The sequence below is a fragment of the Globicephala melas genome, chromosome 4 (genome assembly GCF_963455315.2).
Source record: "Globicephala melas chromosome 4, mGloMel1.2, whole genome shotgun sequence".
Lineage (NCBI taxonomy): Eukaryota > Metazoa > Chordata > Mammalia > Artiodactyla > Delphinidae > Globicephala > Globicephala melas.
Window position 1 is genome coordinate 105060161 of NC_083317.1, and position 13331 is coordinate 105073491.

The following is a 13331-nucleotide window of genomic DNA, read 5'->3' on the forward strand; positions in this document are numbered from 1 at the left end:
AAAGGATTCTGCAATCTTTTTAATTCTTCCTGTGAAAAAGAGAAGAAATGTCTTACAAATTGACTCCATGTACTTATAGGTAATAATATTTCAGGACAATTGTTAACGAAATTGAGATAATCACCATGAGGAGTTCTGGACCTTGCAATAGATGAGTGCTTAAACATACAATTTGATTCCTGATCAAATTAAAATACAAAACTCCTACTCAAATTTTGTGACTTTTTTTTTTAACCACTAAAGATCATGCTTGCTGTTATTTTTCCGGAGTAGCAATATGTTTATACGGATCCACCCATACTCTTCCCAGATTTACTCTTGTCAACAGTATTATGTTTGCTGGTTGCTGGGTGAGGAGTTCTAAGGAACATGCGCTGGGTTTGTCCGTTTAGCGAACACTGTCTCTTGGTAACTCTTGGTAACCTCAGCCCCAGTGCTCAGACACACACATACACACAAACACGTGCACACACTCCTTCCCTGAATTTCAGGCATCCATAGTCTCTGTAATCCCATTCCCTCAGCCACAGTGATTGGTTCAGGAATGCGACGGAATCGGCCCAGGTTCCTGGTGAGACTGCCTGTCTCCAGTCTTGTTGCCAGTCACAGCAGGATTTAAGGAAGGCCCACAGAGGTCTGGATCTGGGAAGACCACCATTCCTTGAGATCACCCTGCTTTCCTTGTCGCCACCAACTGCTGAAGTGCCAAGAGGAAGCCCCGATTAGCACTAATTGCTCATTTGTCCCTAAAAGACCATCAAGACTAGTCTCAACATGTTTCTAACCCACCAGACATCCAAGTCTCCGAGGTTACCCATTTTCTTTAACTTCATACTACACCGTATAACCTCGAATTTGACCGGTCCCCCACCTCTCCCCGGTCCCTCCAATCTTTCCACTGGGCCCTTTGGAACTCAGGGTCTGTCATCAGCAAAATCCTCTATCTCCTCAGTTTCTTTGAACATTCCCTTAATTATCTTATTCTATCTGAACCCTTGCTCTTCCAGGGACAGCTAAGTTTTTGTTAGAGCAAGAATATCGAAGAACTGTTTAGAAAAGACTTTTAGGATACGGAGGAGTCTGCTGATGACAAACCAGGCTGATCCCTGAGCACCCTGTCTCCCCTGCAGTCATCTTTAGAGGTGGCCGTTTCTTCCCCACGTGCTACATGTGACACACTCTGGAGGAGGGGTGGGGCCCTTCTTGCCCCTCTCTGCTGCTCCCAGATCCTCTTCACTCCTATAAAACCTCAGCTCCTCTAGGAAACATGCCAGCAGCCTGTCCTAGGCCTCAGTCTTCTTCTCCTGCCGTCGATCCTCACTCCTCAGGAGGTCTTATCCGGTCCACAGCTTTCAATTTATATTGGCCCCTGACCTCTCCTCTAAACTCCGTTCTTACACATTCGCCACTTGGGAGCTATGTGTGCATGTCTGACAGGCATCTCACATTCAAACCAAAGTCTTGATTGCCCTGTCTAGAGGCTCCCACTCCAACCTCCTGCTTCACCACTTCTTCCTCATTTTAACGAATGACCATTCACCTAGTCATTTAACAAAATTACTATTCACCTACATATACAGTTATATGAGTCCTGAAACCTAGAAGTCAGCCTCCACTCCTCCCTTCTCTCACAATCCACAGTCAATCAATCAGCTAATCATGTTGGTCCCAACTTCAAAATATATCTGGAAATGGACCACTACTTCTCAGTCTGGGCTAAGGCAACTGTGATAGTCTCCTGTCTCCCTGTTTTCCCTGTTAGTCCACTTCAGTCACTTCTCCTTACATCAGCCAGCATGATCACTGAGTACTTGAGTTTGCTTTTTCAAGTGAGTGAAATGCACACATCATAAGTGTTCAGTACAATGAGTTTTGACAAATGCACACACTGGTAGAATTACCACCCAAAACAAAATACAGAACATTTATTTCACTCCAGAAAGCTTCTCTGTGTCCCTCTCCCAAAGGCACTCCTGTTCTGATTTTTATCACCATAGATTAATGCTGCCTGTACTAGAATTTCACATAAATTTGTCTATTCTTTTGTATCTGGCTTAATTCCCTCAGCATTATATTTTGACAATAGTTACTCAACCAATGTTAATTGCTTAAACTTCATTTCAGTATTTGGAGAAGAATTTTGTTTCCTTCCTCTGAATTTTAGAGCATGAGGATTCTGAAGTGTGAGGAACCCTGAAGCTGCAATAGAACTATTTGCTGCTCTGAGAGGTGTTATCTGGAGAGAAAGATAACACAGCAAAGAGGATGGAAGCAAAAAAACAGAGCAAAGGAGCCAGAGTCCTAGTGACACTGTGAACCTCTGGGTCAAACTAGAGCTTGAGACCAGCATACTGATGGACTTTTCAGTTTCAGGAGCCAGTAGAGTCTCTCACTGGCTAGGCATTTTTGGTTGAGATTTCTGTTTTTTTACAATTGAAAGAATCTAACTCAGAAGTGACACTGTGAGCCATAACCTAGGGCTACTAAATATAGAATCCTAACTAGATGAGCTATAGAACTACAGACGTTCAGAACTAGACAGGTGTTGTCATCGTTAGATTGGTTAGTTGGTTTGGTTTTGTTTGGGCAGTGTCTTTTTAAAAGATGTTTTACTGAGAAGACTAATGGATGAAGCAGGTCATGGTCTTCAGTTCCTTATTTTATTTATTTATTTATCTATTTATTTATTTATTTATGCCATACCCCGTGGCTTGCAGAATCTTAGTTCCCTGACCAGGGATTGAATCCGTGCCCCCTACAGTGGAAGCAAGGAGCGCTAACCACTGGACAACCAGGGAATTCCCAGTTCCTTTTTATTAAAGGCAGCTGCTTTTATATACAACACTGGGATAAAATAGACCTCATATGAAGACCATTTCTGCACCTTCTGTGAAACTGCTATATAAGACACTGTACATTTTGCTACAGGCTCTCTTACACAAAAAGAATGAAATTTTAGGATTTCATCCCAGAGGATATTTTCCCCTTTTGATAAAATAGTGCACTTCTTTTCATCAACAATAACAACTCATAAGTCTCATAGGGGTGGTTTATTTTGCCTTGGCTGCCAGAAGCTTAAGCTAAATTAAATATTCAGTTGCCAGAACTATTCTCTCCAGGCTGTTAGTATAATTATTTCCTCCTCTTTCAATACATGAGATTTAAACCTCTTTATTTAACTCTCTTCCATGTGTGCTTTTCACAGTAAGTGGAAGCAAGTACTATATAGGCAGTTATATATGGTAATTGGGTATGAAGATAGAGATGATTAATAGGTGGATAGATATAGATAGAAAGAGAGAGAGACAGAGACAGAGAGACAGAACATCCCTTTCACTCTTACACATGGCATTTTATTTTCAAGGTAAAACTTACCCTTCAACCCTATAGACCCTGGTTCCTAAGAATAAGTCTCCACCTCTATCCTCTATTTTTCTCCCAACCCTCCATTCCTCCCACCTAATCCTTCAGCGTATCCCATCCCACCTCCAGTGACATAGCAATAAATCCAGGTCAGAGAAGAGGTCAGGCTTAAAGCCACTTTTATACAGAAAGGAAATAGGGTGGATAAGAATCCTGTCATTCTTGAAAACCAGAGGTGGATTTTTAGGTCGTGAACTTTTTCTTTTTACCCCCTGCGTCATGACTAGGAAGGAGACAGAACGGTGGTAGTCCCAGCACCTTCTCTTGTGTGTGTGTGCCTGTGGTGTGTTTTTTTCTCTTCTTTTTCCCTGGGCACTTGGGGGCAGGAAGGAACAGGCTTTTGCACTTTGTGCCAGCCACTCTCTCTTCCTCGGTCCTTTCACTGCAGGGAGCTTTGGGGAGGAGGAGGGAGGCCTTCGATGCAGTACTTCATTCAATCTGACTATCCACGTTCTAGGAAATCATATTAACCATAAGGTCAATGACTAACAAGAGCTTTCTGAACAGCTGCTCTGCTGACAATTTAGAGGACTGATTTCATCATTTGCTTATTTAAGCTAACTATACAAAAACACTTCAATTCAATTGGCCCATAGCTCCAAACTGTGTCCTTGTTTTCTGGGAGATGAATAAGGAAGTTGGCTTGCTCCACAGACCTTTGCTCAGAGCTTCACTCCTTGAGAAAGTTTTATTTTACTTTACCAGTAAAAACATATACACATTGGTCTTTCCCATCACTGGTTTCTCCCACTAGCCTTCGTTGCCTCTGATTTCATATCTAAACATGCTATTTCCCTACTAGAAACGAACGTGGCTCCCCAGTGCTTTCAGATGGATTCCAGGATCTCAGCCAAGGGCCCCTTGTCTCTCGGGGGCCCACCTTACGAGCCCCGCCCCGTACACTCCCTCTCCAAGTCTGCTCTTGTGAAACTTCACCCAACACTGAATTCACATGCTCTCACTGTACACTGGGTTCCCAGCTCTTCTACTGGCCCACTCTCATTCTTCCTTCAGGAATCCCCCCACCTTTCCCCTCCTCCATAGAGCCTTTACTAACTCCACAGGAGGGTCTGGTACCTCACCTTTTTCCTCAGCATCCTGCGGTGATTCCTATTTTAACATTGCCTCTTGACCTGTCCCACCCCACCACTGAGCTCTTCGAGATCAGGGATCAGTGATTTATTTACCTTGAGGTGTTTATTCCCCAGATGAGGCATTTAGGTGGTGCCTAATTAATATATGTTGAATAAATGAATGGAATGCATGGATCTGACTGAGACGAAAAGAAACCTTAGTGGCTTAACGGCCCCCCAGGTCCCAAGATGTTGTATGTCTTCTGGTGATTTTTCTCTGCCCCTCCAGATATACTCTCTCTTTTTTTATTTTATCATTCTGTAGCTTTCTTTTTTATTTAGCATTCTACTTTTTCCAGTTTTATTGAGGTATAACTGACAATTACAAATTGTATATATTTAAGGTATATATTTGAGATATGTATACATTGTGAAATCATCACCATGATCAAGCGAATTAACATATCTGTCACCTCACATACTTACCACTTTGTTTTTTGGGGGGACGGGGGTGGTGAGAACACCTAAGATCCACCCTCTTGGCACATTTCAGTTTCACACTGCAGTGTTGTTAACTACAGTACCTGTTGTATACTAGGTCTCTAGAAGCTACTCATCTTGCATAACTGAAACTTGGTACCCCTTGACCAGCATCTCCCCATCTACACTCTTTACTCACCTCCACTCTCCCCTGTGCTCTGGGAGGGTCAAAATTAGACTTTATCAAGCAGGGCCCTTTGTTCTGTGGCTTAGGACAGGGTTTGAGCAGTGGGAGGCACTGGCACGCGATCAGAGGGGAGCAAAAGAGAGAAGCTGGGGTATTTATTCCCTGTGCTCCCCTCTCTTACTGGAGTACAGGTTGGTGTCAATGAAGGTCACAGCTCCCATGGGGTGGTGGCCTCTCTCACATGGTCGTTCTCACCACGTTCCCATAACTACTCTGTTTTCTCACCCCCCCAAGGCATTTCTTTCCCTTTCTTCTCTTCCCTTCCTTCCCCTTCTCTTTTTTTAAGTTTTTCATTTTTGTTTTAAAGTCTTTATTGAATTTGTTACAATATTGCTTCTGTTTTACGTTTTGGTTTTTTGGCTCCGAGGCATGTGGGATCTTAGCTCCCCGACCAGGGATGGAACCTGCACCCCCTGCATTGGAAGGTGAAGTCTTAGCCACTGGACCACCAGGGAAGTCTGCTTTCCCTCCTCTTGCCCTTCCAGCTATTGATAGTCCCAGATGTTTCACCATCCCCTGTGGTTCTCCCTACACCCTGCCCACATCTATACAGTCACTTCATTCAACTCTTTCCATCACCCTTTTAAGTGGGTCGTCTGTCTTCTCCCTGGACTCTGGCTCAGATGCCTTAAGGACCTTACGTTTTCTCTGGTTCGCCCTATCTTTTCCATTCCTTTTCTATAATCCAACAAATTCAATTAATACTATTAATTAATCACATTAACTAACAGAAGAACATGTCTGTTTGATGGCTGACCCCTATCAGAGAAGTTGTCCCAACTCGAGGGCCTAACTCAATTTTCTGGCTCAGTTTGATTCACCAGATAAGGGTACACTTTCTACCATGCTCATTTTAACGTCTGTCTTTTTGACACGTGGGCTAAGCCCCTCTGCAAAGTGCAAGTTGAACTGTTCACGTACAACCCGGACATAGAGCATTCCATATTCTTTAATCTCATTTCTCCAAATGAAGTCTGTGTTATGAGTGGCTGTGAAATGTAGGCTGTACTATTGTGGGAATAACTGATCGACTACTTGCCAAACAAAGCCCGTGCTTCCCACTGTCATCAGAGTCGTTCTGAAGTCATCACTTAGGTGTCAGCTGTTAGCCTGGATGGTGGATCCTGGATTTTGTTCTTTTGTGTCTGGCTTCCCCATCCCACCTTAATCCTGCAGGGCTTTCTCCTATCACGAACAGGAGAATACACCTAAGAGGCTAGACAAGCTCATCTCTGTGGCCACTTGGTCAGCCCCTTAACCTGACCAATAATAAAACACTCTTCTCTTTTTCTTCTGTCCCCACCACTTTTACTGTCTAAACAAGCAGGGTATATTCTTTGGACAAGTTTAAAATCAGAAATCCACTCAAAATTGCTTTTTGTCTAAAGTGTACTTGTGTCTAAGTGGCAACCTTTTAACTTTTCTGACTTACGCCCTGGCCATTTTATTCTCAGCATATCCTAGAGGATTTAAGGTAACTTAAAACATGTGGAGACAATCTACAATTTACTTCATTGTGTAGCTATGGGTGACAGAAACTGTACCACTTACACACATCATTTTTGAGTTGGGAATAATTTCATTATTAACCTAAGGGTAACTATTTAACAAAAGTTAAAAGTCAAAATTACTTTTGACTATTCAATCATTCAATTAAACAACATCAGGCTTCCTCAATCCCCTCCACCACCACCTCTTTGCCCTTTTTTAAATGGAAATATAATAAGGGCACTGAAAAAGGGGTTACTAATGTTTGCATAATTTGGAAAAGCAGAAGACATAAAATCTATACTAATTTTAGCCCTGCATCATTAAACATGAAATATTGATTATTGCTCTTTGCAACAGAATTTATGAAGCTAGCTAGGCTGCTGTGTCCACAGAAAGTGATTCTGATGCTTTGCCCTCGGACCTCAGTGGCTGCAAATGATGCTCTTGGTGACAGCTGGGAGGCTGGCATTCTGATCCACAGCCTTAAGAGATACATTTCCCAGATTAGACCAGGAATGACCCAGCTGCACAGCCCAACTTCAGAAAATTAAATTGGATGGAGTCCAAACCTGTGTTGAAATAACTGTGTGAATTACAATGCTTCCATGGGCCTTGTTATAATGTAAATGTGCTTTACAATTTACTGCACTTCCCTCCTTCCCCTGCTGTGAATATGGGCATTAATAGTCATCTCATATATTTAAAGGCAAAAAGACATCAAAAATAAAAATGCAAGGTTCATGCTTTCTCCCTTTAGAAAGAAGAGACTAAATTCCTTTCTTTTTTCTTTGCCATTTTTTTTTTGCAAAAAGAGCATAGGTTTTGTTTATGTATTATGCATTAATGTTTTTTATGGCTGACAGACCTGTAAATTTCACACAGGGAAGTTACCTTGCATGAGGTAGAACATGAATTTCTTTGGGAGGAAAAAAATGGCTAATAGGACATCAACAGCTCATTTAAAGGATTCATTCAGGTAAGTTATGGGCACATGAGGCATATATGAGGTAGTAGACTTCAGAAGAGATTTGATTTGCCTGTTTCTAGCACTTTAAGAACATTCTGAATGTCCGATGAGATGCAGAGGGGCTATGGTTTTATGGTGACAATCACTTAGTGAGGTGATCCTGGCCTCACTGTGCAAGGCCTCAGTAGCATTATTCATTGCTTCACACATAGTGAAACTTACAAACATACAATATGATGATAGGAATCGTTGTGGTAGCTCATTCTCTATTCTTGTTTGACTAACCAGGCTACGTTCCTAGGCATTAGGACATAAAAGCCTTTGACCGCCAACTCTGAGCATGCCAATCACCTGAGCTCATTTGAACAGATGCCAAAAAGAAACATCTTAAGTAAAAACCCAGTTATGACGGTTTAAGTCATTGGTCACCTTGAATCTGAGATGCTTTCAGCCCCTAACATTCTCCTAGAATGATGGGTGGGAGGGTATCCACCTGGAAAGGTATTCCTACAACAAGATCACCCACGTCAGCCCTGTGTCCTAATCTGAATAAGCACCTACAACTCCATCCAGCTGCACAAGACAGCCCTAGTGGATCCAGGATTGTCAGACAGGGTGAGCCAGCCCAATGTTACGTTGGAAAGCATCCTTTAGGCTTAAATGTCCCCTCTCTCCTTTTCCTAAAGTTGTGCGTGATATTCTCAAGAGCTTTTGCTAGTTTTAGATCACAGACGTTGTGAAGTTACCGTTACAGAAGGAAGACCCAGCTCATTGCAAAAAGTCTAACCACTTCTACTAAATCTAGGATATGAGGAATTAAAACACTATTAGTAGTCATTTTAAATTGATTACTTAAAGTTAATTCAGCTTAGTTTCAGCAGGACAACCATGAAAACTCGACTGAGACAGAAATACTAACCAGTAGGATATAGATATTTTTGCATCTTATATATTTCTACATTTTGAAAAAAAAAAATCTAGATACCATGCTTGAAGCAGAAAACTCAAATACATGTAAGCACACAAGCCAGCAAAGAAACACCTCTCAGAATGCACACAGAATAGCAAAGGTGGATGAGTGAGTCCATACACCAAGTCCAGGTTTCCTGTGCCGAAGGACAAAAACAAAGTGCAGGCAATCAGAACAACATGTAACTCCCAAATCATTTATACTTGATTGTGGAATGCATTTCACTGTAGTGTAGCAAATGCTGTCCAGATTAGATTTCTGGCTTAGTCCCATTGGAAAATGAGTTTGCGTTTCTTAGGTACTCACCAAGTGATATTGTGAAGAAGAAACCCAAATGCATGCTGGGAGGAGCTCTCCTAACATGCTCTGCAGCACCTCAGACCTGCCCATCCCTTCCTTTCTATTCCCTCCACTACCACCAGGTTCAGGACCTTGTTGACTCTCACCAGTTAGTGGGTTGCACTGGGTTGCCTAATTGCTTTTCTTTAAGTACATTTCTAATCCTTTAACTCTCCTGATCATAAACCCTACTGCCAGCCTAAACAAAAGTCATCTTTAGGATTAAAAATACTGTTAATCTCTCAACCCCAGTATTGCTCCTTCGATACCTTCTGAAATCCTTTCAAGTTCATTGCAAATGCAATTCTGTGTATTTTAATATTTCCTTCCACAGCTAATTGTGTATCAATTCCTTTGAACTACTGTTATTACTACTAACATTTATTGAATTTTATTAGGTGCCAGGCACTTTGCATAAATTATCCTTGTAAAATTATGACTTCAGCCCCATAAAAATAGCAAGAGATGCAATTATTATTCCCATTACCTGGATAAGAAAACGGACTCTCAGAGATTAAGTAACTCGACCAAGGTCTTAAAAGAGAGACGGCATGCAAACCGAAGCAGTCTGATTCCAGAATCTATCCTCTCCAGTCTTTCCCCATGAATGACATGGAACAGCATGAGCAACAGTGGTATCTCACCAACGGTGCTTGTAAAGCAGAAGCCGTAGTGGTCTGCAAAGTACTCAGACCTCTTACCTGAACCAGACATGCCATCTACCCACTGTGTGACCTTAGACAACTGACTCACTCTTCGCATCTCGCTTTCATCATTTGTAAAATGATGACAAAGTCTACTACACAATGTTTTGTGAGGATCAACTAAAATAACATTTTAAAGTGTTTTGCGTACGATAAAGTGCCAGCCACCCATAAAGAAATTGCTTAAGTGCCTGTCTTCCTAAGGACAGCAATTATTGTCTCTCTTGTCATTCCCGTGGTGCCCCTCTCTGCTCCATTCCAGCTGTGCGCTCTTGGGCCGGTGACACCCCTCCCTGAGCCTCAGTCTCATCATCTTTAAAATGGGAACACTAATTGTACCAAATTCCAAGGATTGCTATGAGGATTGATGATTAAAATTCATGTAAATCATTTGGTCTTGCACTAGGCACAGAGTAGGTGCTCAATGTTTGTAATTTTCATGGTTTTTATTGGTGTATCTCTCTAGCCCCTCCAAACATGGGTCTGTACCTTGACACCTTCTCCTGGCCCACTCTAAACCCATTTCCCATTAGTCACCCAGTTCTGCCATTTTGACTTCCTAATTGTGTCCACGTCATACCCTCTCTGTTTCCACTGTCCTTGGTTGAGGATTTATCACCTGCCGGAAGGAACAATCTAAAATGCTAACCCCGTCCTTAGGTCAGTCAACTGCTTGAAACCCTTCTTGCCTCCCCTCAACTATAGGTAGAGCCTAAGCCCCTGGGTCCAGCAGGACCTCATATCAGGTTCTGTGTGACCTGCCCCATCTGCCCCTCCAACCCCTTTCCCTGACTGTCCTACCCCCCCACTCCACTTAATCCTCTTGGAACATCAAGAAGTCATTAAAACCCCAATTTAAGATCAGGGTCTCAAAAACTTGGAGTGAGTCAGTCCATGCATGAGTCAGTCCATGCATAAAACAATGATAAAGATAATCTTTAAAAACAGAAACAAAAGAGTAATAATGCATTATAGTGTGTATGTTATCATCAAATAATGCAACATCACCTCAATCATCTGGAGATTGGTCTCTCGGGAAACTCTATACTACACTGGAACATGTCTCCTGGATATTAGGTGCTCTGAGTTCCAAACACCCCTCACATAGTCCCTAAGCCCACCCATTTTACCTGTAAAGTCTTCATTTAGAGTTTTCTTTAGAAAACAATTCTCAAGCAAACATAATTTTATTGTTTCCTAACTTGCAGCAAACAAAAGAATTCAAAAGAATGAGATTATCAGAAGCTGGGAGGTGAGGTGTTCTCAGACTAGATGTGGGAGAAGAAACAGAAAAACTAGAAAGTAGATCCTGATCCATATTTCACTGAACACATAAAGGAAGATTCTTACTGCCTGGAATGCTGCCTTTTCTTGAAAACTTCCTGCAAGTTCTCCCCTTTTGAAGTACATCTTGCTTCTCTGAGATCTTGTATGTGTTTATGCTGGGTCTAGCCCTTATGTCATCTATATAAGCTGTATTTTATTTTCCTTACTATAGCCTAAGTGTTTAAGGGTAGAATTTATTTTTTTCATTAAGTTTAAGTATGTTTCAAACTTGTAAACCCTACTTCTGAACCTGGCAAACTGGGATGTGCCAGCAACAGGCCAGGGGTACATGGAGCCTAAGACTAGGGCACCATTTCCCAGGATATCACTTTTACTCCATGGATAGCAAATGCATGATTTTAAAACGAACTCCAAGGTTGCATTAATTTTATTTTTTTTTAAGATTTTTATTTTTATTTATTTATATATTTTATTTTTTGGCTGCGCTGCACGGCATGCGGGATCTTCGTTCCCTGACCAGGGATCGAACCCGTGACCCCTGCAGTGGAAACATGGAGTCTTAACCACTGGACCTCCAGGGAAGTCCCCGCATTAATTTTAAAATTAAAACAGGAGGCCTAAAAAAAGGTTTAGGTTTCCATATGGCTACTTCTTCCCACACCCCCTAACAATAACATGCATGTTCACTATTTTCTGCTTTCAATAGTTCTGGGTGAGAATTTGATAAGCACTCCCCTAGTCAGGAAGGAAAGGGAATATCATGTATTTTTAAAATTAAGATGGCTGGGAAGTGTGCAATAGTCTGATTTCTGTCAACACTGGATAAAATAAAAAACATTCTGTACTTGTAAGGGTAACACTGTTCTTTTCGATGCCACAGGACTTTATCTCTAGTTCTCTTAATGGCATTCATTGGCTGTGGGGGGGGGAGTGGAATCCATGTATGTCTGTCCATTTGAGATGAAATGAAACAGACATCACTATACTTAGGGAAGGGAAAACTCACCCCTACACCTGACTGCCCACCAGATCCAGTGGATGCTGAGCCTTCTGAGCTGAGATTATGATCTCATGGGTACATCAATATGACAAACTTAGCACCCAGCATAATTCTGGGCACACAGCAATAACTTGAGTGTTAAGAGGAATATTCAGTAAATATTCATTAAAAGATGCAGACACGGAGAATGGACTTGAGGACACGGGGAGGGGGAAGGGTAAGCTGGGACGAGGTGAGAGAGTGGCATGGACATATATTCACTCCCAAATGTAAAATAGATAGCTAGTGGGAAGCAGCCGCATAGCACAGGGAGATCAGCTTGGTGCTTTGTGACCACCTAGAGGGGTTGGGTAGGGAGGGTGGGAGGGAGACGCAAGAGGGAGGGGACATGGGGATATATGTATATGTATAGCTGCTTCACTTTGTTATACAGCAGAAACTAACACACCATTGTAAAGCAATTATACTCCAATATAGATATTTAAAAGAAAAAAGAAGAAAGAGATACTTAGGGGTTAAATGGAGGCCACAACACTGAAAGCATATGAAAACAGAACTTGAGAACGAACCTGAAGAAGAGGCGCTCCAAGTCAGCTAGCTTTCCTTTCGTCATTTATTCATGGTTTCACTCATTATTTAATAAAAATATAATCATAAGTGTTAGGCACTATGCTAGGCATGAGGACACAATGGGGGCTGGGGAGAAAACAAGCAGATAAAGCCCCGTCCCCCTGCCCCTTGAAAGGCCCAAAATAACCAGGGGAGGAAAGATGAGTTTTAACTAGTCAAGGAGTTGTCTAAGACTGTTTTTATTCAAAAACTTTTAAACATTTTGACATTCAGAACAGAATGCAGATCAGTCAAATAAGCCTGACTCTTGTGTGTGTGATGATAGAGCCTGAACGATGGTATCCTAAGGGGGCCACGAAAAGGCGGTGAGTGGGTCGTCCATGTGCTCATGGTGGGGCACTTACCCCTACTGGCCGACTAGAATGGTGTGCCTGCGTGCAGAATGTGCAAAGGGTGACGGACATGGCACCAAAGTGCTAAGGTACAGATGAGGGGCTTATTACATAAGAATGACATTGATTGAGGGGGATAGAGACAAGGCAGGCAGACAGACAGGAGAACAGAAGACAGTGTGTCCAAATCTGCTTTGTCATGTGATAAGCCATGACACCATTACAAGTAAGAATGCCTAGTTACTCCTTGCATCTTATAACCTACTAACAATTGAGTCTAGTAACACCAAAGGCAGATCATGCAGAAGAATAAAGCTTCCTTCTGTAGGTTATCCATTCTAAATCAAGTGTTAATTTTCTTGAATAGAGAAACCCATGTGGAAGGGCA